This window comes from Dermacentor albipictus, unplaced genomic scaffold, assembly GCF_038994185.2.
Source record: "Dermacentor albipictus isolate Rhodes 1998 colony unplaced genomic scaffold, USDA_Dalb.pri_finalv2 scaffold_14, whole genome shotgun sequence".
Classification (NCBI taxonomy): Eukaryota; Metazoa; Arthropoda; class Arachnida; order Ixodida; family Ixodidae; genus Dermacentor; species Dermacentor albipictus.
Window position 1 is genome coordinate 15296944 of NW_027225568.1, and position 20707 is coordinate 15317650.

The 20707-nt window shown below is 48.0% G+C and overlaps 1 protein-coding gene and 1 long non-coding RNA gene across 2 annotated transcripts in view; one reads left to right on the forward strand and one right to left on the reverse strand.

Annotated features, from left to right (window-relative positions):
• LOC139051743 (uncharacterized) overlaps positions 1–20707 on the forward strand; it is a 185236-nt gene that overhangs the window by 80756 nt on the left and 83773 nt on the right. The window lies entirely within an intron of this gene.
• LOC139051772 (uncharacterized) lies at positions 15987–19647 on the reverse strand. The gene is made up of 2 exons (XR_011509545.1): positions 19258–19647; positions 15987–16428 (listed from the first exon to the last, which is right to left on the reverse strand). It is a non-coding gene; the product is annotated as an uncharacterized lncRNA (long non-coding RNA).

A 20707-nucleotide genomic window follows, 5' to 3' on the forward strand; every position in this document is an offset into this window, starting at 1 on the left:
CGGACCATCCAGGCAGCGTGCGCCAGTCATCGGGACGGCCACCGTTGGACACCTGCGGTCGCGTCGGACTGACGAAGTGCCCGGTGAACAATTAGCATCCATTTATGCGAAAATGCTCCGTCGGAAGCATCAAAGTGATGCGTCTAAACGAAAGGCGAAGTTAGAAATAGAAGAGCCCGAAAAGAAGCTACCAAAGATGACAAAGTACCTACTGAATGCAGCTTCCGCTGAGCATTATGATCACTCTACCCAGAGTCCATGTCAAACTACCAGTAGTACCGACTGTGCTTCTGTGGAGGACTTGCCAACTCCATGACCATGGTTTCCTGGCAAGAAGCAAGTTTTGACTCATCTTGGTTGTCTGGATCCTGTGAAAATGGTACCACCCTCGGTCGTACATATTTCTGAGCAACCGACGCTAACCAAGCCCTGTCCTGTTCCTGAGCTAGCAGCGTCTATGCAACTCGGCCGGGCCCCTGCCACAGAGCTCCAGGTGTCCGTTCAGCCATGTCCAATTTCTACTACTGCTGATCGACAGGTGCCATACCTCCCCGATGAGCCTCCTTTTGCTGACGAGTGCCAGGAAAAAACACACCAAGTTCCCTGTTAGTTTGGCTTCAAATAAACATGTTCCCACCCACAAAGTGTGCCTCGAGAGGACGAATGAGACGGCTTCACGTTGCGGCAACAGAGAAGCACAGACACTCCCGCAGCAAGAGGTACGTTGCGAGATTATCCGTAGTGACCCTGCTAAGTGGCCGGCCTTTATTACTGACAGATTTCGGAGCGTATGCCTTGAGAAAGGGCCATCGTATTTTCAAAATTGGGCAGAAAATTTTCCGTCTTCCGAAAGGCAATAGAAAACTCAGAAACGCTATATGTCACCTCATCTTTTCGTGCGAAAGGCTTAAATGGGGAGGCGTACGAGTGATACTGGTTAATGTACTCGGAGTCCAAAGGTTCCTTTTACTGTTTCATGTGAAAACTATTTTAGATTTGAAGACACCCCAGCGCTTTCACCACGCTCGGCTTTTCTGATTGGAAAAGAGCGGAAGAAAAGTTTCGCGCACATGAAAATAGCGTCGAGCACCAGAACTTTGTGGCAGCATGGCTCAGCCACTCTAACTCGAGCAGCGCAATCGACAAGGAGCTGGTTAAGTGTGTTGTCGCGTAGACCGCTTACTGTACAGAGGTGTTGAAGTGCGTAGTCGTTGTAGTTAAGCTTCTAGCTGAGCGCAAGCTAGCGTGTAGGGGCAGTGAGGATATTTTTGATTCACAGATAAATGGCAATTATGTGGGTGTGCTTGAGGCCATTGCCAATTTTGATACCTTTCTAGAGGAGCACATCAAACGCTACGGGAACAAATGAAAATGTCACCCATCGTATCTGTCAAAAATCATTTGTGATGAATTTATTGAGCATAGGCAAAGGCTGTCAAGGAACGTCTCGTTGAAGAAGTGAAACGCGCAAAATACTTCTCTTAAATTGTTGATTCGACTCCAGACCTTACGCACGTCGATGAGCTGTCAGTTTTTTTACGATACTATTTAAATGGGAAAGTGTACGAACACTTTCTTGGATTTGTTCCGATTAAATCACATACCGGCTTGTATCTTTTGGATACCGTGATGTCCCTCTTAACGACCAATGGCATCTCAATTGATGATTGTAGAGGCCAAGTTTATGATAATGTGAGTAATATCTCAGGACAAAGGACTGCAAGCTCAAATCAAACACCTGAACGAATTGACAGTCTACGTCCTGTGTGCTGGTCATTCACGGAACTTAGTTAGCGCGTGTAGCGTTGACAGTTGCCTTGAGGCAGTCAAATTTTTCACTGTAATTCAGAGACTGTATGTGTTCTTTGCTGCCTCACCTAAGCGATGGAAGTATCTTTTGGACAGCATGGGTGGAACTGGTCCGCAGCTTTTTTTTTCAAAAGTATCTCTGAGTCTAGGTGATCAAGACACGCTGAATCATGTAAGGCCATAGTGAAAAATTTTAGTCCAGTCTTGTGTTGCCTTGAAGCTATCTCAAAGAACGAGGAAGAAAACGGTAACACTGGGAACGAAGCGCACACTCTCTTCAAGAAAATGACAAAACTAAAGACTGCATTCATGGCGATTTTCTGGAGTGAAATTTTCGAGCGCTTTGACAAAATGAGCGTAGCACTTCAGAAACCAGGCCTAGACATTTCAATTACTGTAGACCTGCTGAGCTCTCAGAAGACTTTGTTAATTCTTTGCGACCTTTCTTTGATACCTTCGAAGAGAGAACACGCGCGCTAAGTACCAATCAATGTTATCAGGATGACGGCAAACGCATCGTTTTGAGTAAGCACCCGGACGGAAAAAGCGATCGTGCGCTACAAGGTAGAAAAAAAGTTTATCATATACCTACAATGTTGTACTTGATAGTCTAGGCTCTGCTTTGCGAGTGCGAAAGGCTGCCTACACTGAACTCTGCGAAAGGTTCGGATTCTTAAAATTGCTGATAGAAGTTGGGAGCAGTGGCGTAGCCAGAAATTTCGTTCGGGGGGGGGGGGGGGGGGGGCTCACGCTGCAGGTGGACCCCCTCCTAAAGAGGAAACATCAGGTCGGATGCGCCTATCTAAATACATGTAGAAGGAGAATTCGTTTTTCTCGACAACCACTGCACCTAATTTGACGAGGTTTGTTGCATTTAAAAGAAAAACCTACATTCTAGTGTCTGTTTGTTTCGAATTTTCGATTTAGGTCATCAATATTTTATTGAGAAGTGGCAAAAATTGAAAATTTTCAGAAAACGATACAAATTGGTTTACAACTCTGTAAATCAACAATGATAATTGATATCACAATTCTGCGAATTGCACATAATAGTACATCTACAGTGGACAAAATTTATATGTTATACATGAGTCTCAAAAAATTAAGTATTATGGAAATACGGCTCTTGCAGAACCTATGCAGATAACATAACCAATTCACGTAAGACACAAATTGACATATCGAATTTATCCGCTTTGAATGGTGTAATGGATGCCGTTTACAGAACCGCGATATCTGTTCTCGATGCAGAACTATTAATATTTAAACATTGTGCTTCCATTTTTCTCGAACTCTCGAATTTTTCAAAATATTTTAAACAAAGTTCAGGCCCTAAATCGAAATTCCACTTCCAACAGACACTAGAATTTAACATACTCTCTCAAATGCAACAAATTTCATTAAAACCGATTCAGGAGTTAATTCAGAAAACCATTTCTGCGTTTTACATGTATCTGAATAGGCCACGTCACAGTTGGACCCGAGCTAAAGCTTCCTCTTAAACAATTTGCCTAGGGATCAAATACGCGAATAATAACTGCATTGCCATTGCCAAAGATGCTGCAAACGAATTGCTGAACGCTACGCACTGTCAATACAAGTAAAATATGTAGTTTTTCCTAAAAGAATATACTCATATGTGCCAAAAATTGTGACCAACATAACTGTTTAATAAGTAAAGAAAATATCACACGAACTTTAGAACTACGTCACTTCGAAGCCAGCAAAGCAGTGCATGCCGCTGATATGAAAAATGTAAAGGCCATGAAATGAACAAGTTGAGGACAAATATGTTAATGACACTTTGTCATTCAAGATCCTTGTTTACATTCTTGTACATATGCAACTGCCAGTGAAAAATCTCTATGACGGTGCCATTTGTTCCAATGTATTTCGCAGCAGCAGCTGTCACCGGTCGTGTATCGTGAGTAATTGCACCGAAATTATAGTCGCAACAGAGACCACGTATAAAAAGCAGGAGTTCTGCAGAATATACGAGGGTGAGTCAAATGAAAGTGAGCCAATGCGAATATATAACAAACGGGGTACTTTAATTAAAAGTAGCCCCCATGGGCATTTAGACATTTGTCCCATTGACTAAAGAGTCGCGCAATTCCCGTCTCATAAAGCTCCTTGGGTTGTTGCTTCAAAACGTCTGCAACTGACTTTCACGACATCGTCCGAGACGAATCTGGTTCCCTTGAGCTGTTTTTTCGGTTGCCCCAAAATGTGGAAGCCGCAAGGCGACAGGTCCGAGCTGTATGGCGGATGTTGCAGCGCTTCCCGCTTGAACATTGCTAGTTTTGTATTAACCACGTCAGCGACGTGGGAACGGGCATTGTCGTAGAACAAGATGACCCCATTCGTCAATTTTCCACGTAGTTTTTTCTTGATTGCGACACGCAGCCGATCCGGCGTTTCACAATATCGGAAACAATTGATAGTCTCTCAAGATTCAGCAAATTCTATCAGTAATGGCCCCTGACGATCAAAAAATAAAAGTCAACAACACTTTTCTCGCGGAAATGACGGCCTTTGATTTCTTCGGAGAAGGTGAATTTGAATGTTTCCATTGTAAGCTTTGCCGTTGTGTTTCAGGCTCTTAGTAGTGGCGTGATGGTTCGTCTCCGATCACAATTGCAGACAAGAAATCGTCAGCTTTATTGTGACACCGGGTCAGATGAGTTAAGGCAGCGCTGATCTTCTCCGTATTCTGGCAGTGGTTCAAAATCTTGCGCATCCATTGCGCACACAAGAGCCGATAACCGAGATGTTCATGAATGATGACGCTCTGCCAGTTCATCGATGCTTATCCTCCGTTCTTGTTTCATCAGCTCATCAACCTTTGCAATTTTGTTAAGGGTGATTGCACGATGGCTTTGGCCCGGTCTGGGATCGTCTTTGCAAATTTCACGTCCTTCTTTGAACCGTTTGTTCCAACGCTTCACAATGGCCAATAAAATGCAATGTTCCATGTACACGGCAGTCATACGGTGACTAATTTCTTTTTGGGAAACACCTTCAGCTGTCAAAAACATCACGGCATTACGCTGCTTCACTTCTGGGGAGTCCATTACGGCACGCAACCATGTTCAACCCAGTGTATGAGAGCATTAAAGAACATTTATCCTCACACCTACGTGTCACTTTTGTAAATGAGAGATGCCTGTGTGCTACGCGCAGGCCTTGCAGATAATGAACAGAACCATAATTTCGCGGCGTGGGTAGGCTCACTTTCATTTCACTAGCCCTCGTACACTAGAAATGCGAAAATGCAATGGAATATACAAATGCGAAGATACAGCTTGATAAAGAGCAAAAAAGTGCCAGTGGAAATGCCACTGCACGTACACACAAAACCTGGCAACAAGATATTTGAATATACGCATAAGTCTCCAATAAATCTACGTATCTGAGAAAACGTCAGGGTACATAATGCGTCAAACAAGGCAAATAAACATGTTGCGCAATCACAGATTAACAGAATCCTAGATCCTGCCCCTATTCCATCCACTCCCCCCAATGTAACGCGCGCGACGGAAGGCGGCGCACTTGCTCCTCACTTTGTGAGCCAGAGTGAGCCACTATCGTCGGCTCACCCATTCCCCCCCTCCCCCCGCACGCTTTCACTCGCTCATACAGCTTGCGGCGCGAGGTCACGACGTTATCGCACTTGGACTTTATGCGGAACATGAGGGCGACGGCGATGGCAGGAATGCGCCTAGTGTCCATATAATTGCTATCACAATATTTAATAAGAGTATCCGGCAGCTGAAGCGTCCCATGGCCCATTACTTTCCGCAAAAGAAGTAACGAAATAGCACTTTCACCATGCGACAATTCGCTGCACCGCAACAACGCTTCTTTTTTCCTTTTGTGGGACGGGGGCACCGTAATGAAAAAAAAACCCGCAAAGTATGTTGGTCACAATAGAATGCCTACTTTGGGCAACTGCTATGGCTATTAAAGGAATATCGAAGAAAACACGAGACGCTTGCTCCACCAAGAACCATGCGCATACTGTTCGGTATCCTTCACCGGCGAGGCAAGACTTTCTGGAGAGGTTGCGCTCAAGCGAACGCACTGCAATCCGTCGAGTCCCCACAGTGATGGCGGCTAGCGACCATTGTTTCTTTTTCTCGTCTTCTAGCTAGAAAGCGTCGAAAGCTCTGCCAGGTGAAAATGCACTCGGCCACAGAAAACCGAACGCGCACCGAAGTGCGCCGCGCGGTGGTCGGGGTAACACGAGAAAAACGCGTGTGCTCTGGCTGGCTCTGGTAGCGCGCGGGTAGGGGAGCGAGAACAAAAAAAAAATTGAAGAGGCTCATTGTGTCCTCGCGATTAAAAGTCAAAGTAGAAAAATAAGTAAGAACGTAGTTGCCTTGGCTGGCTTTAGTGATTTCACTGGATGCTTTGGCACAGGTGAAAAAAAAAATGATATTTTTTTATGTGACATCACGGCACGAATGAACCACCACAACGCATCGTCTCATCGGGCCTCGCTGCGGGCTTTGTCAACTTGTTTGATAGCAAGTTCATTTGGCTTGTCTCGTTGTATGGCCCGATGTGCGACTTTGGAAAAGTCAGTGCACCTCTGGCGTCAAATATTTATGGGAGCATTAAACTTACAGAGTTCCGCAATTGAATATCTAAAGCACACGTTTCGAAATGTCAATGTAACTTTCACATCAAAAGTTTATGAGAACTTTATACCCATAAAGTTTCGGAATTGATATCCACGCGCTCCGTAAATTCCATGATAGAGTGTAGATTCCGCGGGCTCCGCGCAATGCCGCGGCGAGCCCGTTCGCCATCAAAACGTCCTTGAAACTTTGTGCACGGATGGGGCTGCTTGCGTTATGTGACTCCCGGTGCATGGGCGTTGCCGCGAAATTCAGCCCAAGTTCGCAATTCTTGCGGTGAAATGGCTTGTCGAGCGTGAAAAAGACGCTCTAGACAAAATCGAGAATGATTTCTGGCGCCGGGGGTTGCTTTTGTCGGCGGTGCATGGACAGCACGAAAAAATTTCGGGGGGGGGGGGGGCTGAAGCCCCATAAGCCCCCCCCGCCCCCTGGCTACGCCCCTGGTTGGCAGGGAGGCCTCTCTGGCACAGCAGGCTGAGAAGTTGGTGAAAAGCTACAAAAATGATTTGGAGCCAGCATTTTCCGCTGAAATCGTTCAGTTTGCGAACTTTCTGCACAACTCTGGGTGCCAGGACACGAGTCCCCTGGGAATAATGAAGTTGCTGCACGAAAGAAAGCTTATTGGTGTGTCGAACCTTTCTATTGCTTTGCGAATGTACTTCAGCGTATACCCGTGGCAAACTGTGAGACCGAACGAGCGTTTTCCAAGTTTCGCTGATAAAAAATCGCCTTCTTTTGAGCCTCCTTGACGACAAGGTGAACTCGCTTGCTATCATGTCCATTCAAAGTGATCTCCTCCGCGATCTATCTTTCGAACAGACTATATCTGATTTCGCCAAAACGAAGGCGCGAAAGATGGCATTTTAAAAGAGGACGGTTCGCGCTATACATGAATAGTTCCAATAAGTTCATTGTGTCGCCTCCCAGCCTCCATGTTGCCAATGAAACGCTGAGCAGTGTAATTCAAGATATGAAAATATTCGTTCTTCGTCTCTGGTTTGTTGTTGTCATATTTAGTGTGCGTATAAAGAACTGCATTTTTGTTGTTTTTGATAGTTACACGTTTATTTGGAGTCGTCCTTGCCTGTCTTACCTTTAACGCAAATATTTTCAAATAATGTTTTGTATTTACAGTTGGTAATTTTCATCTCTATTCTAGTGCATCTTTATGGTGTTTGTATTGCGTTAAGTATTGTATATATCTGTTGCATATTTATAGAGTAACGTGTATAACGATTACTGCAGTCTGATGCTCGAAATTTAATAGATAATGTTTTGGATACAACCATGCGTCTCCTCACGGGATTAGACTTAGTGACGCAAACAAAGCCTAGCTTCAGAAGGACCGGCATCTGAGCTGTGTTGTCTTTTCTACGTTCTTGTTCGTATTGGGTGCACTAAACTTTTCCTTAAAGCCTAGCTTTTGCTGAAAACAGAATGCAGATTAATCACAAAGTGAACACATGTGTTGGTGTTTACAACAGCACGCGTTTCAAGCAAGTTTTGTTGTTTTCCTTATTATAATAACAACAATCATAATCCCGTTGATCACATTTCGTTATTTCTAATTTGGTAGAACTAAAATGAAACATGGCATATTTCCAGTAGCGTAGCAGGTGACAAGGTGGGGGGGGGGCGTCAGTATAGGGAAAGGGGGGCCTGCATGCGCATTAGCCCAGGGCCCCCATTTTTCTTAGTCCGGCCCTGGTCGTGCCGCCTGTCAAGTTGCTAGCCGCAGCTGCAGCCACAGCCACATATTTCTTGATGTGCTCTGCCACCTAGCGGAATCGGCGAAGCTCCATAGCTCCGCCGCGAAACGGCTCGAGTGTCCGCTCTTGTCTTTTACTATGTTACTCCATGGTCAAACGGCCAGAGGCGCTCCACACGCCCCCGCCGGTCACCGGCGCGGGTGCCAGCGACAGCGCGCTACGCAAGTTTGCCGATTGAAAGAATGAATGTGGTGCACAAGCAGCAAACCACATGAGCGAATCTACAATGATGACGGCGCAAACTGCACTACGCACGCCGCTGTTCGCCCCGATGCACTTATGGTTTCGACGAACTGTGCAACTACACTCTATAGCACTCTTAAAACGATTGCACCCTTTGGGGTGTTTGTCCCACAACAATAACCGTCATCTGCCTTGCTTGCGTTTCCTTTCCTGAAAACTCGGCGCTCGCTACTTTCCTGTCGAGAATGCTCTGTCATGCTGATAATGCGTATGCTGTTCGTGGCTGGGAAGTACTGAGATCGCAGCGTTAAAGAAATCAAACGCGGGCAAGACAGATGTCGATTATTGCTGTGGGACAAGATAAGCCCCAAAGGGTGTAAATTTTTCTAAGAGTGTAAGCAACGTTTACACCCTTTGAGTCATAACTTGCCACACAACAATAAATGTCATCTGTTAGAAAAAATATGGAGTTTTACGTGCCAAAACCACTTTCTGATTATGAGGCATGGCGTATAGAGGGGGACTCCGGAAATTTCGACCACCTGGGGTTCTTTAACCTGCACCTAAATCTAAGTACACGGGTGTTTTCGCATTTTTAAACGTCATCTGTCTTGTCCGCATTTCCTTTTTTTAACGCTGCCAGCCCGGTCCTTCCCAGTGACGAAGGCCATGCACGTTATCAGCATGACAGAGCATTCTCGACAGGAAAGTAACAAGCGCAGCGTTTGCAAGAAAGGCAATGCGGAGAAGACAAAAGACGATTATTGTTGTGTGGCTAATATACACCCCAAAGGGTGTAAACTTTTCTTAGAGTGCATACTCGCCGTAAACCGAAAATTTTAGCTTCTCTTTTATGCTTATGTTCTCCCTTTGAAATGTAAGAACCAGAACAGAGGCGAAAATATCTCACTATAGGGGGATCGCGCGGAGCGGCCAAACCGGATGTGCATGGCTGTCAATGGTGGCGACTGGACGGCGCACGCTATACACTTATGCTTGTGCCACGCGCTCCGCTGTTCACGTTTCATTTCACGCTGATAGTACATAGACAAACACGAATGGTGCACACAAGGTACCGCCTAGCATCGTGAACGTCACGATTCTGACATGCCATCAACATTACCACTAATTATCTTCAATCAATGCAAACAGCCCAGAAATGTTCGCTTGCATCTATTCACACAGTACGCGGAACCTGCATATTCTTTTTTAGCAACTCGGCTAATGTTAGCTAGAACACACGTATGAACGCTACGACGGAAAGTGGATAATGTGCGGGTGAGGACATCTCCCCTTCTACATATGTCTCTTGGCTGCGGGCTCTGTTTTCCTATTTTTGATGCTCCTCAGTAGTATCTCATGACCCTCAAGCAATTGAGGTGCTACACATTTCGATAAACGCCTTGATTATCAATGCTTACACGCTAACCACCCTGCCACCACGTTCAACTTACTTGCTGGTTTTATGCATGCGTACCCTCATCACTATATGTGGCACGTGCCTGTATGGGCGCGTACTAGCGCACTCCTGTTATTTTTCCTTGTCCATTTTCTAAATCTATACCACAATTCTTGTCATCGATAAACTGATCATGCTGAAAGAAACTCGGAGAGAAGTTACAGCGCCATTCTCGAAGTCGATATATTACTCACTAACGCGTCTTCTTGGCACTAACCTATGCAAGAAAGGAGGAGGAGGAAAGAACTTTATTGTGTGCCCTGCGAGTTGGTGGGGAAGGCCAAAGGCCCCGCCTAGGTGACGGCCAGGTGTTCTTGGGTCCTGGCGGCATCCTCGGCCCGCTGGATGGCCCATAATTGATCTTCGAGGTCGGGGCTGAGCAGCGCGGCTTCCCAGCGCGTGCGGAGGCTGCTGCATTCCCATAATATGCGGCATTCCCATAATATATGCTCCAGAGTGGCTCTGGATTCACATGTTTTGCATTTGTCCGTAGGATATACATTCGAATATATGATGTGCGAGAGCGCAGGATTCGGATACGTCCTAGTTTGCAACTGCCGCCATGCGACAGACTGCTTTTTTGTCAATTTTGCGTGAGGTCGCGGGAATATGCACCTCTGTAACCTATAATGTTTCGTAATGTCATTATATGTTGTCATTCTGTCCTCCCACTCCCACTCATTTACCGCACCGTCACGTCCGGAAGGAGTCGGGGCGTCACTTGCGACTGCGGCTCGGTCCGTAAGCCCTCGAGCCGCGTCATGTGCGGCCTCGTTGTTGCCGTCCTCCGCGAGGGTGTGAGCTGGTGTCCAGGTGATGTATATCTTTCTTTTGTAATTTTGCCCTCCTGCAAGAAGAATTCGTAGTGCCTCTGGGGAGATTCGGCCGTTGGCAAAGTTTCTTATTGCCGTCTGAGAGTCGCTGACTATCACGGTTGCGTTAGTCTGAGCTGCTGCAAGCGCTATGGCTACTTCTTCAGCTATCTCGTTACTTGTGGTGCGTATCGTCGCGCATGTCTTGCACCGTTTATCCCTATCGATTACGGCTGCCGTAAATCCCCGTCTGCGACTGTATCAAGCCGCGTCTACGAACACTGCGTCCTTGTCGCTGCCGAATTTCTTCTGTATTTGCTTCGCTCTGTTCTTTCTTCTGTCCTCATTGTGTTCTGGGTGCATGTTCTTTGGTAAGGGAGGTATCACCAATCTTTCCTTTGTATCTCTCGGGATGTCCACCTTGACACCATGCTGTGTGTGGTAACCTATGCCTAATCTCTCTAGGATGTGTCTGCCTGCTCTAGTCTTAGAGAGGCGTTCATATTGTGCCGTACATTGCGCTTCAATGAGCTCGTCTATAGTGTTGTGTAGGCCTAATTGCAGCAACTTGTCCGTGCTGGTGCTGATCGGTAGTCCTATGGCTAGTTTGTATATTTTCCGAATGAGGCATTCTAGTTTGATCTTTTCCGCGACCTGCCATTTTAAGTACGGCGCTACGTACACTATTCTACGTATTACAAAGGCCTGTATTAACCTGATCGTGTTTTCCTCTTTCATCCCGCTATGTTTATTTGTTATCCTTCTGATTAGCCTCATGATTTGCGTTACAGTTCCCTTCAGTCTTCTGAGGGTTTCTCCGTTGTTGCCCTTGGCTTCAATGAGGAGCCCCAATACCCTGATCCTATCGACCTTGGGTATGCGTTTCCCATCGGCCGTCTTTAACTGTATCTCCTCTCTATGGGTGAGCTCTTCCCTGTAGTTGCCTGGTTTGCGACCTCTGCGAGTCGGTCTGTACAGTAACAGCTCCGATTTCTCTGCCGAGCATGTTAGCCCTGTCCCCTCTAGATATTTTTCGATTGTTTCGACCGCTGTTTGAAGCGTTCGCTCTATCTGCCCATCACTTCCGTTTCCCACCCATAGGGTGATATCGTCTGCGTATAAGGTATGATTTAGACCCTCGATTTCTTGTAGCTTGGCTGGCAGCCCGATAAGCGCCAGATTGAATAGCATCGGTGATAAGACCGAGCCCTGTGGCGTACCTGCGCTGCCTATCTCGATATCCTCCGAAAATAGGTCCGCTATCGTGATCTTTGCCTTTCTGCCCGTTAGAAAATTGCGTACCTAATCGTACGTGCGTTTTCCCAGTCCTATGTTCGCCTACTCTATCCAGTATCGTTGCATGTGTTACGTTATCGAAGGCCTTTTTTAGGTCCAACCCGAGAATCGCCTTTGTCGATCTGCCCGAATCGTCTATGATCTGATGTTTTAGTTGTAACAGAGCGTCCTGCGCTGAGAGGTTTCTCCTGAATCCTATCATCGTGGGCGGGAGCGCGTCGCAGTCTTCGAGGTAGGTGGTCATCCTAGCTAGGACCACGTGCTCCATGAGTTTCCCCACGCAAGAAGTGAGAGATATGGGTCTCAAGTTCTCAATTTGCAGTCGCTTGCCCAGTTTAGGTATTAACACGATTTGTACCGTCTTCCATTGCTGCGGAATCTGCCCTGCCTCCCAGCATTCGTTAATATATTCGGTTAACTTAGCTATAGACTCATCGTCCAAGTTCCTTAGCGTTTTATTCGTTACACCGTCTAGTCCGGGTGCCGACTTGGTATTGAGTTTCTGCAGGGCTGCCCTGACCTCTGACTCGCCGATTTTGCTGTCTAATTCGTCATTTACCGGCCCTGTGTAGTCAGGGTGTACGACGGGCAGCACTTGCGAGATGTATCTTTTCTCGATTTCCTTGAGGAATTCCTGCTCTGTCCCTCGGTACGTTTGTATTAGCCGATATATATTTTGCCTATGTGCCGACTTTGTCCCGTCCGGGTCTAACAAATATCGAAGGATGTTCCACATTTTTGCCATTCCTATCTGACTGTCCATGTTGTCGCATTTTTCCTCCCACTGTTGTTTGCATAGCTGCTGGGCGTACTTTCTGTCCCTGTTCAATTTGGCTATCTTTCTACGAAGCGTCCGGTTGTGTTTTTGTTTTTTCCATCTCCGTTGCAACCCTGCCTTAGCTTCCCACATGTGTAGAAGCTTACTGTCTACGTTCTCTAGATGCGCCTCCGGCGGGACCGTTTTCGTAGCTGCCGCCACATCTCCCTTTAGTTTTTCGGTCCATTCCTCAATACCTTGTGTCGTATCGTCGGCCTCCTCCCTTATTTTCCTGAATTTGTCCCAGTCGACAATCTTAAGTGGTCTACCCTTCGTCTTGCACGGTCCTACCCTTACCGTTATTTCTAGTATATTGTGATCGCTCCCAAAGTCGTGTTGCGTATTTGTCCACTGCGCATCCCGTATGTTCTTGGTGAATGTTAGATCTGGCGTAGTATCCGCGCAAACGCTGGTACCTATTCTCGTGGGAACCGATGGGTCGGTCACGAGGGTCAGGCCTTCCTGCTGCGCGTCTAGCCATAGGTTTCTGCCTTTTTGAGTTTCGATTTTGTAACCCCATGCCGCGTGTTGGGCGTTAAAATCGCCTCCGATCACTACCGCTCGGTTGTCCGTTATGGCTAGGGTTTTTTTAAAGAGCGATCGAAATTTATGGTGTCTGCACTTTGGACTGCTATAAATATTTAATACAAAGAGGCTGTCCTTCGTTTTCCGCATGGGTATGACTTCTAAAAGAATGTGATCGATTGACTTAACTTCCGTGTCGTGTTGAACGACCGAGTGATTTCGCTTTACCAACGTCGTTAGCGCCTTCGTCTCTCCTTCGGCTCTACCAAAGGACTTGTAACCCGACAATTTTGCCAGCCCATTTGTTTCCTGCATCATTATAATATCCGGGTTTTCTTTGTCTTTAAGGTGTTGTTGCAGAATGTATCGTTTTCGATCGTATCCTCAACATTTCCATTGCCAAATCGTGTATCTAATTCGTCTGTCCATGGCGGCGTTACAGGTTCTCCAATTCCTCGGCGGGTACGGGGGGCCTAGTGTACGGCTTAATGGCCGTCTTAACCGGTCCCCCCCCCCCCCTACTTGTTTGCGGTCCCCATATTGCTAGTTTGGCTTCGAAGTCAGCCATCATTTGTTGCACTTGCTGTAGTATCGCCTTTCCTAGCGCCTCCATCTTTGCCTCTATCTTCGCCTCAAGCCTCACTTCCGGTTGTTCTAGTTTAGTTTCAAATTTTGTTTCGTTCTGTTTGATGCTGGTTTCGATTTTCTGTTCAAATTCCTCCTGTCTTCCTTGGAACGTCGTGGCTGGCTTGGGTTTCTTTACTCCGGTTTCAATCGGAGTGTTCTCGGTCTTACGTTTAATGGCGGTGAGGGCTACGTCCTCTTCCATTGCTGTCTCTTTTTCCTCCCTTATAACTCGCGAGCTTTCCTCGTTGCGTGGCACTTTCCCGCTCCTCAAACGGTCGTTCTCTTGCCTGAGTTTTTTAATTTCATCCATGAACGCAACATTGCTCTGCCTGATTTGCGCCAATTCTTTCTCTAGCGTCTTAACTCTATTTTGAAAAGCAGCCTCTGCCTCCGCACGCACCCCGGAAGCCGCGTCCGCCCAGCTCACCTGTAAGGGTCCCGCGGCGTCGTTGACGTTGCTCTTTCCTTTTGGGTTCTGCGATCTTCCTCCCCCCTGTGCTCTGGTAGACTCGGTATTACTGGTCTTGGGTCTGGATCTCGATCTGGACCGCGATCTCGATCTGGTTCTATTCGACGTCGAGCGGCCCCTTTCCCTTGCCTGGAGCTTGGGGAAATCTTCTAGTCCAGATCCGTCCTTTGTCCGATATTCCGACCGCTGTCTCCAGTCTTCCCGTCCTGGCCTGTACAGTCTTTCAGCTTCCCTTTCGTGGTACATCGTTTCTTCTTCGTCTCGTCTGACTCGCTCCCAGCGGCGCCTCTTTACCAAATACGGTAACTTGTATCTGGCATTACATCGGCGATCCGCCGTAGGATGGTCTTTGCCGCAGAGCTGGCACTTCGCTTCGCACTCGTGGTCCTGTGGCGGGTTCTCCATGCCGCAGCCTCTGCATATCCTGCTGTTCGGGTTCGGGCAGACATCGGCTCTGTGTCCAAGGCGTCCGCACTGGTAGCATATGTCTATTTGCTTCCGGTATAGTGAACACTTGACCAGTGCCCTTCCGTATCTCACGTAGTTTGGGACGTGATGCCCGTCGAAAAGGATGATGACATTCGTGGTGTTTCCCATCCTTTTGGCCATGAGGACCGTCGGATTCCTTGGTGTTACAAGCATCTCCACTATTTCTCTAGGAGACACCTCGTGCGTTACTCTTCTTATCACTCCCTTAGATGTATCCTCCGGAGCCGACTCGTACGCGTTGGCTTCGAACTCCTTGTCTCCCAACCTCACTCGAGTGATAGGCCTGTATTTTTCGGTGCGCTCCTCCGATGGCGTGCTGATCACTAGAATGTTCTGTTTGTAGTTGGCACACACCGTGTCATCTTCCGATTCCTTCCTGGGGATTCCCGCGGCGTTGGCGACGCAGCATTCTAGGCGATTGATCCCATAGTCGGTGACCTTGAAGCTGTCACGTGGGCGCACTATTATCTTGTACTCCGCCTTCGTTAAACTGGGCATCCTGCTTGCCGCCATGATTTGTCTTGCTTTTTGTCCCTTGTTCCACCTATTATTGAATGCGTTCTCGCTGGAGAAGCGCGCTGCCTGATCCTTGGTTCCGTGAGATTTTGTCCGCTCACTGGCACATCCTCCTCTCTTCACAACACGCCAACCTGCTTCGTCCTCATACTCTTCTCTCGGTATATCATCCCCTTCGACGCTCACCTTTGCCATCTTGCAGCTCTAACCCGAAAGAGGTGGGGCTCCAGCCACCAGGGCTCCAGCCACCAGCTTCGTTGGGTCAGGCTTAGCGGCCGTGTCGGCGTGGCGCTATGTAAAGTGGTCGATGTGCCGAAAATAAACGGTCCACAATCTGATTATGAGGAACGCCGTAGTGCGGGACTTCGGATTATCTTTTGACAACATGAGGTTTTTAACAGGCACCTAAAGGTACAGTACACGAGCCTTTTTTTTGCATTTCGTCTCAATCAAAACGCGGTCGCCGCGGCCGGTATCGAACCCCCGAACTCGAGCTCAGCGGCGCAACGCCGTAGCCACTGGGCTGCCGCGGTGGGAGACCTATGGAAAGTGATTCACAGGGGAAACAATGATTCAATTCTTTTTTCGTCTTTACTTAGCAAACGTGACAGTATGTACAATGTGCCGGGTTAATATTCAAGCAACATGAGAACAATAGAAGTTAGATGGATATCGGGATTTCGGGAAATCCGAACTGCAACGTAAAAAAAAGAAGAAAACACTGAGCCTCGGGCGTCCGGAAGGCCGTTGCCACGCCATGCCATCAGCGACGAGTAGCTGCGTGACACGACAGGCATCTCGCAAACTTCAGCTCGTTTCTTTCGGCGGCGCTTTTGAAGTGATCAGAACTCCTTGGTCAGATGGCAGTTTTTGTAGGTAGAGCCACACGTGCGTTTCCCTGTCAGGTTCCCCGTGAAGTTGGCCTGGTGCTGAAGCCTCGGGACGTATGGTCTCCAACAGCGGCTTCGTTCCACTCTGCGTCTCGGAGGAGGATGGCTCAGATCCTCCTTTGCCCTGCCAAGTGAGATAGGTTAAGTTAAGTAATGGGGTTTTACGTACCAAAACCACTTTCTGATTATGAGGCACGCCGTAGTGGAGGACTCCTGAAATTTCGACCACCTGCGGCTCTTTGACGTGCACCTAAATCTAAGTACACGGGTGTTTTCGCATTTCGCCTCCATCGAAATGCGGCCGCCGTGGCCGGGATTCGATCCAGTGACCTTGTGCTCAGCAGTCTAACACCATAGCCACTGAGCAACCACGGCGGATGTGACGTAGGTTGGCGAGAAGTAAGATAGAGAACACCCGCTGAGAGCTCTATCAGCGGCTAGCGAGTGCTATAGATTGAGTGAATAATTCTGGCGACATCGATAACGTTGGTAAGCATTATAGCAGTTTATTTTAATTCGCGATAAATTAGTCGCTACGCTGTGAAAGAAATCATGGGGTGGCGGGTTAAATCATGTCGGGTGAATTGTATAGCGCAGCACAAATATTGCGCACATGATGTAAACAAACAAAACATCACTATGTTACGAACATTACAGTTCAAACAATAAACTACCCGCATCTCTGACACGAGATGAAAATATTTTTTAAAAATGCAACTAGCGCTCGTGTGACTGCACCAGAGTTTGCTGGCGTTCGGGGACGAACGCCAACAATAACTCAGCTGCGCGAGAGCACGTCGCCTTTACATCGGCGACTTCGCATGGACTCCGGTGCCTACCACGAAATCGCTTTAAAGTGTTCAAGCCACTGAATCACGGCGTTGAACGAGAGTGGCCGAATGACAGTGGTCGCGCTCTTGCACCCGCCACAAGGTTACTCACGCAAGCCTGTCTGCAATGCTTAAGCGGACATGCTTCTCACCACAGGAAGCAAGCAAATTGCTTGCTTTCATCAACGAAGAAGAAATTCACTAGCCTTTTGTCGCACTTTTGCTTGATTAGTAAATCAGGGGCGCTATAACGTAAAACTATTCCAAACTTTTCTATTCCAATTCTGCTATCAGCCCTCCGCGATTGGTCAAAAACTTTTTTCGACCACCCCCCATTTCACCTGTCTGTCACGCGACGTTACAAAAACCGCAATACCTCCCCATCTGATATGATGTGTGCACACTGATTATGCTTGATTTGACAGAAAAAAAAACAGTTATTTCTGATTCGACCCCTTTTCGCCATTAGCCTTCGGCTATTGGTAAAATGTTTTCGGGCTGCATCCACTTCACCTGCCTGTCACGCGACGTCACAAAACCGCACGAACTCACCACGTCAAAGTGACGTGTACGCGATAAAGACGCATTAATATGCCGAACAAAACTGAATTTTTTTCGGAATAGCCGCAGGCTGCCCCGTTCCGAAAGGAATAAAAGATAGCTGCTGCCGATCGCTGAGACGCTGGCTACTCGCACCTGCCGGAGAGCATGGGTGTATTTGCGTATAATAAAACTTCTTGCGTGACCGTGTAACGTTTTTAAGCACTTTCGACACGTTTACTACCTCATTCTGCCAACTCTTCTTTGCTGAGGGTCAATTTTAGCGTCATTCTTAAGCTTCCGTTGCATGCCGCCGCGATTTTCGACCAGCCACCACAAGCTAAGTAAGGGAAAGCCGAGCAATCGCAGACGCCGGCACCACCCTCTTCATCCGGTTATCGGTTTTCAGTGCACTGGCTCTGCCCTAGTGTATCCTTCTCCACTTGAGCGTTCTCCTCACCTCTTGTCAGCCAATTAGATACAACAAGCCGCTCAGTGTAGGCAATGTTATTCGTTTTTCAAGGAAACAAAAGGGACCTCCTATGAACGAGGAGAGCGTTTGATTGGTCTGTTCAGACAACCCTATGGGTGACCACCAGGTGCTTGCGTCGGTGGTTACGCAAATTTGACGTCAGGAAATTGGAATAGAAACATATTGGAATAGTTTTACGTTATAGGGCCCCAGGCTGACTGTCCAGCGTGGTTCAACTGCCAGTGATGACCATCCTGATGGCACAAAGAAGTGACTCGAACACAGGCTGTCCCCACGCCATGATCACGCAAATTATAAGCCTGAATAAATAAGTCTGAGCAAATAAGTCTCAAGCAAACTTGTCTGCATGCTGCCGTTCACTGATGCTGCAAGTAGAATTTTTAAAGAGAAATTTAGGAGGGCGATTCAACCTCTTGTTGAAGTCGACGAAAGACAGCGTCTTCTAGGCGGATGCATGGGGGATAGGAATGGGGTGTGGGAACTGTATAGTATGTCGTGAGAGCGATATTAGAGCGACAACCTTTTGTCGACGACCGCTAGAGGTTGAGTCGCCTTTAAACATCTTTGCCATCGACTATCAACATCATCACAACCATCATCATTATCACCATCACAGTTCCCACAGAGCCAGTAATCCCAGTGGCACATACCTAATGGCGTAAGTGGCTCCAGCGGCACTTGTAATTACACTGCACTAATTCCAGTATCGGCTCACGAAAGAGTCTAGACAACATACCGCATACGCAAAAGTGGCGGTTAGTCGCTAAAGAAGACATTTAAACGACAATCGACAGCTTTACGCGCCAAAACGATGACTTGATTGTCGGGCATGTCGCAGCGGGGTACTCCGGATTAATTTTTACCACCCGAGGTTCTTTAACGTGTTGCTAAATCGAAGTGCACCGGCGTTTTCGCACTTCGCCCCCGTCGGAATGCGGCCGCCACGACCGGGTGTGAACCCGCGACCCCGAGCTCAACAGAGCAACGCCATAGCCGCTGGCATAGCCGCGGCGGCTCGGTACGAGTTCAGTTTCACTGATGTTGCCAAAGAGCGGCCGGCTCGATGAGGACGTGCACTACGTGGCCTCACCTCGTCGTCGTACTCGCCATAGTGTTGAGGTGCGCATTGTTGCGCGTCTCCAGAAGCCTGCTCCGGTGGCGCTCCGTCGCCGTCTCCTCGCTGCGTCCCGTTGTGCAGCGAACGGGCCGTGCCACGGCGCCTTCCTCGGCCACCGCGTCGCGCACGGTACTGCCTCTTCTGGGGAGACATGCGGGCGTCGCTTCACCTGGACACCGAGCTTTGTGCGTGGAGGAAATGTAGGCAGGCAAGGCTGCCGAAGAACGGTCACCTGCGCGAGCCTGTCGCACTCGATCCTGCACACCACTTCGCGCGGGTGAAGCGAAAGATGGCGAACTAGGAACGCTAGGCGAGGCCGGGCGCGAGAGGCTTCACGGGACGGGGCTCGCGCCGCGCGCTCTGCTGCCATGGCACTCGCCCATCGTCGGCGTCTGGCGGTCGGAGCAAAGCGGCCCCAGTGCGCGCGCCGGCAGGCCCCGCTCGTCCCTTGGCACCATGGTGCTCCGGCCAGCGCGTGGCAAAAAACAAACAAACGAAAAACACGCGCAGTGTGCGGATTTTCTCAGCTGGAACTACCCTGATGCGCAGTTGAATGCAAGATTCCAGTAATAAGAGAGAGGGACAGTCGTTAGATTTGGCCCCCCTAACCGGGAACACTTGGTGTGGAGGTGATGGGTACAGGTAACAGTGGTATGAGGGCAGGCAACGTTTGTCGGGTCGCGTGTTCTTCACGTTCGGACCGCTTCACCAGGCACGGTAGGCCCAGGGACCGCAGCAAGCCACGTTAGAAAGAAGCTTTACCTCACGATTTCCTACCGAAATGGATGAGAAGGCTTGCCGGGAGTCTTGAGTTGCGTTCATCCAACAAATTAAATAGATAGCCGGCATATAAGATATCTGACTCAGTTTTAATAACCAGATAGCCTATTCCTTAACTATTATTTCTTTATTCATTCTTTTTCTGAATTACCATTCGCCCATAGGATATGGCGCCGCTGCTTTACTGTTGGCCATTCGGCGCGACAGGAGAGAAATGAACAGGGGAGAAAAATAATCGTCACAAAATGGGCCCAAAGGTACTCCTAGCTTACTGCTCTACTGTGCAGAGAGGCGGGAGGGGTAAACAAAATCAGATAGGTACAGTGAATGACGCACGCGTATGCAAGACTGTTCACAGTGAATTAACGGTGTAGTTGCATGATGCATTCTTTGAGAAGAGCAGTGCAGATGCAGCTGTTTTGTGAGTAACGGAGCAGGTTGCCAAAGTATCGATACGCTCTGCTACATAATAGCAGCGCCTAGTAATCAACATATACATCATGAAACGGGACAAGCGTTATCAGATAATTTAAAATTTATTGCAAAGCAAACGTGCTGCATGCAGTCTCTCCCAACCATTGTGCACCATGGTTTAAAGGTATGCAAGTGCCAAGTAGCTGGATAGCACCAAGGTAATGTTGTT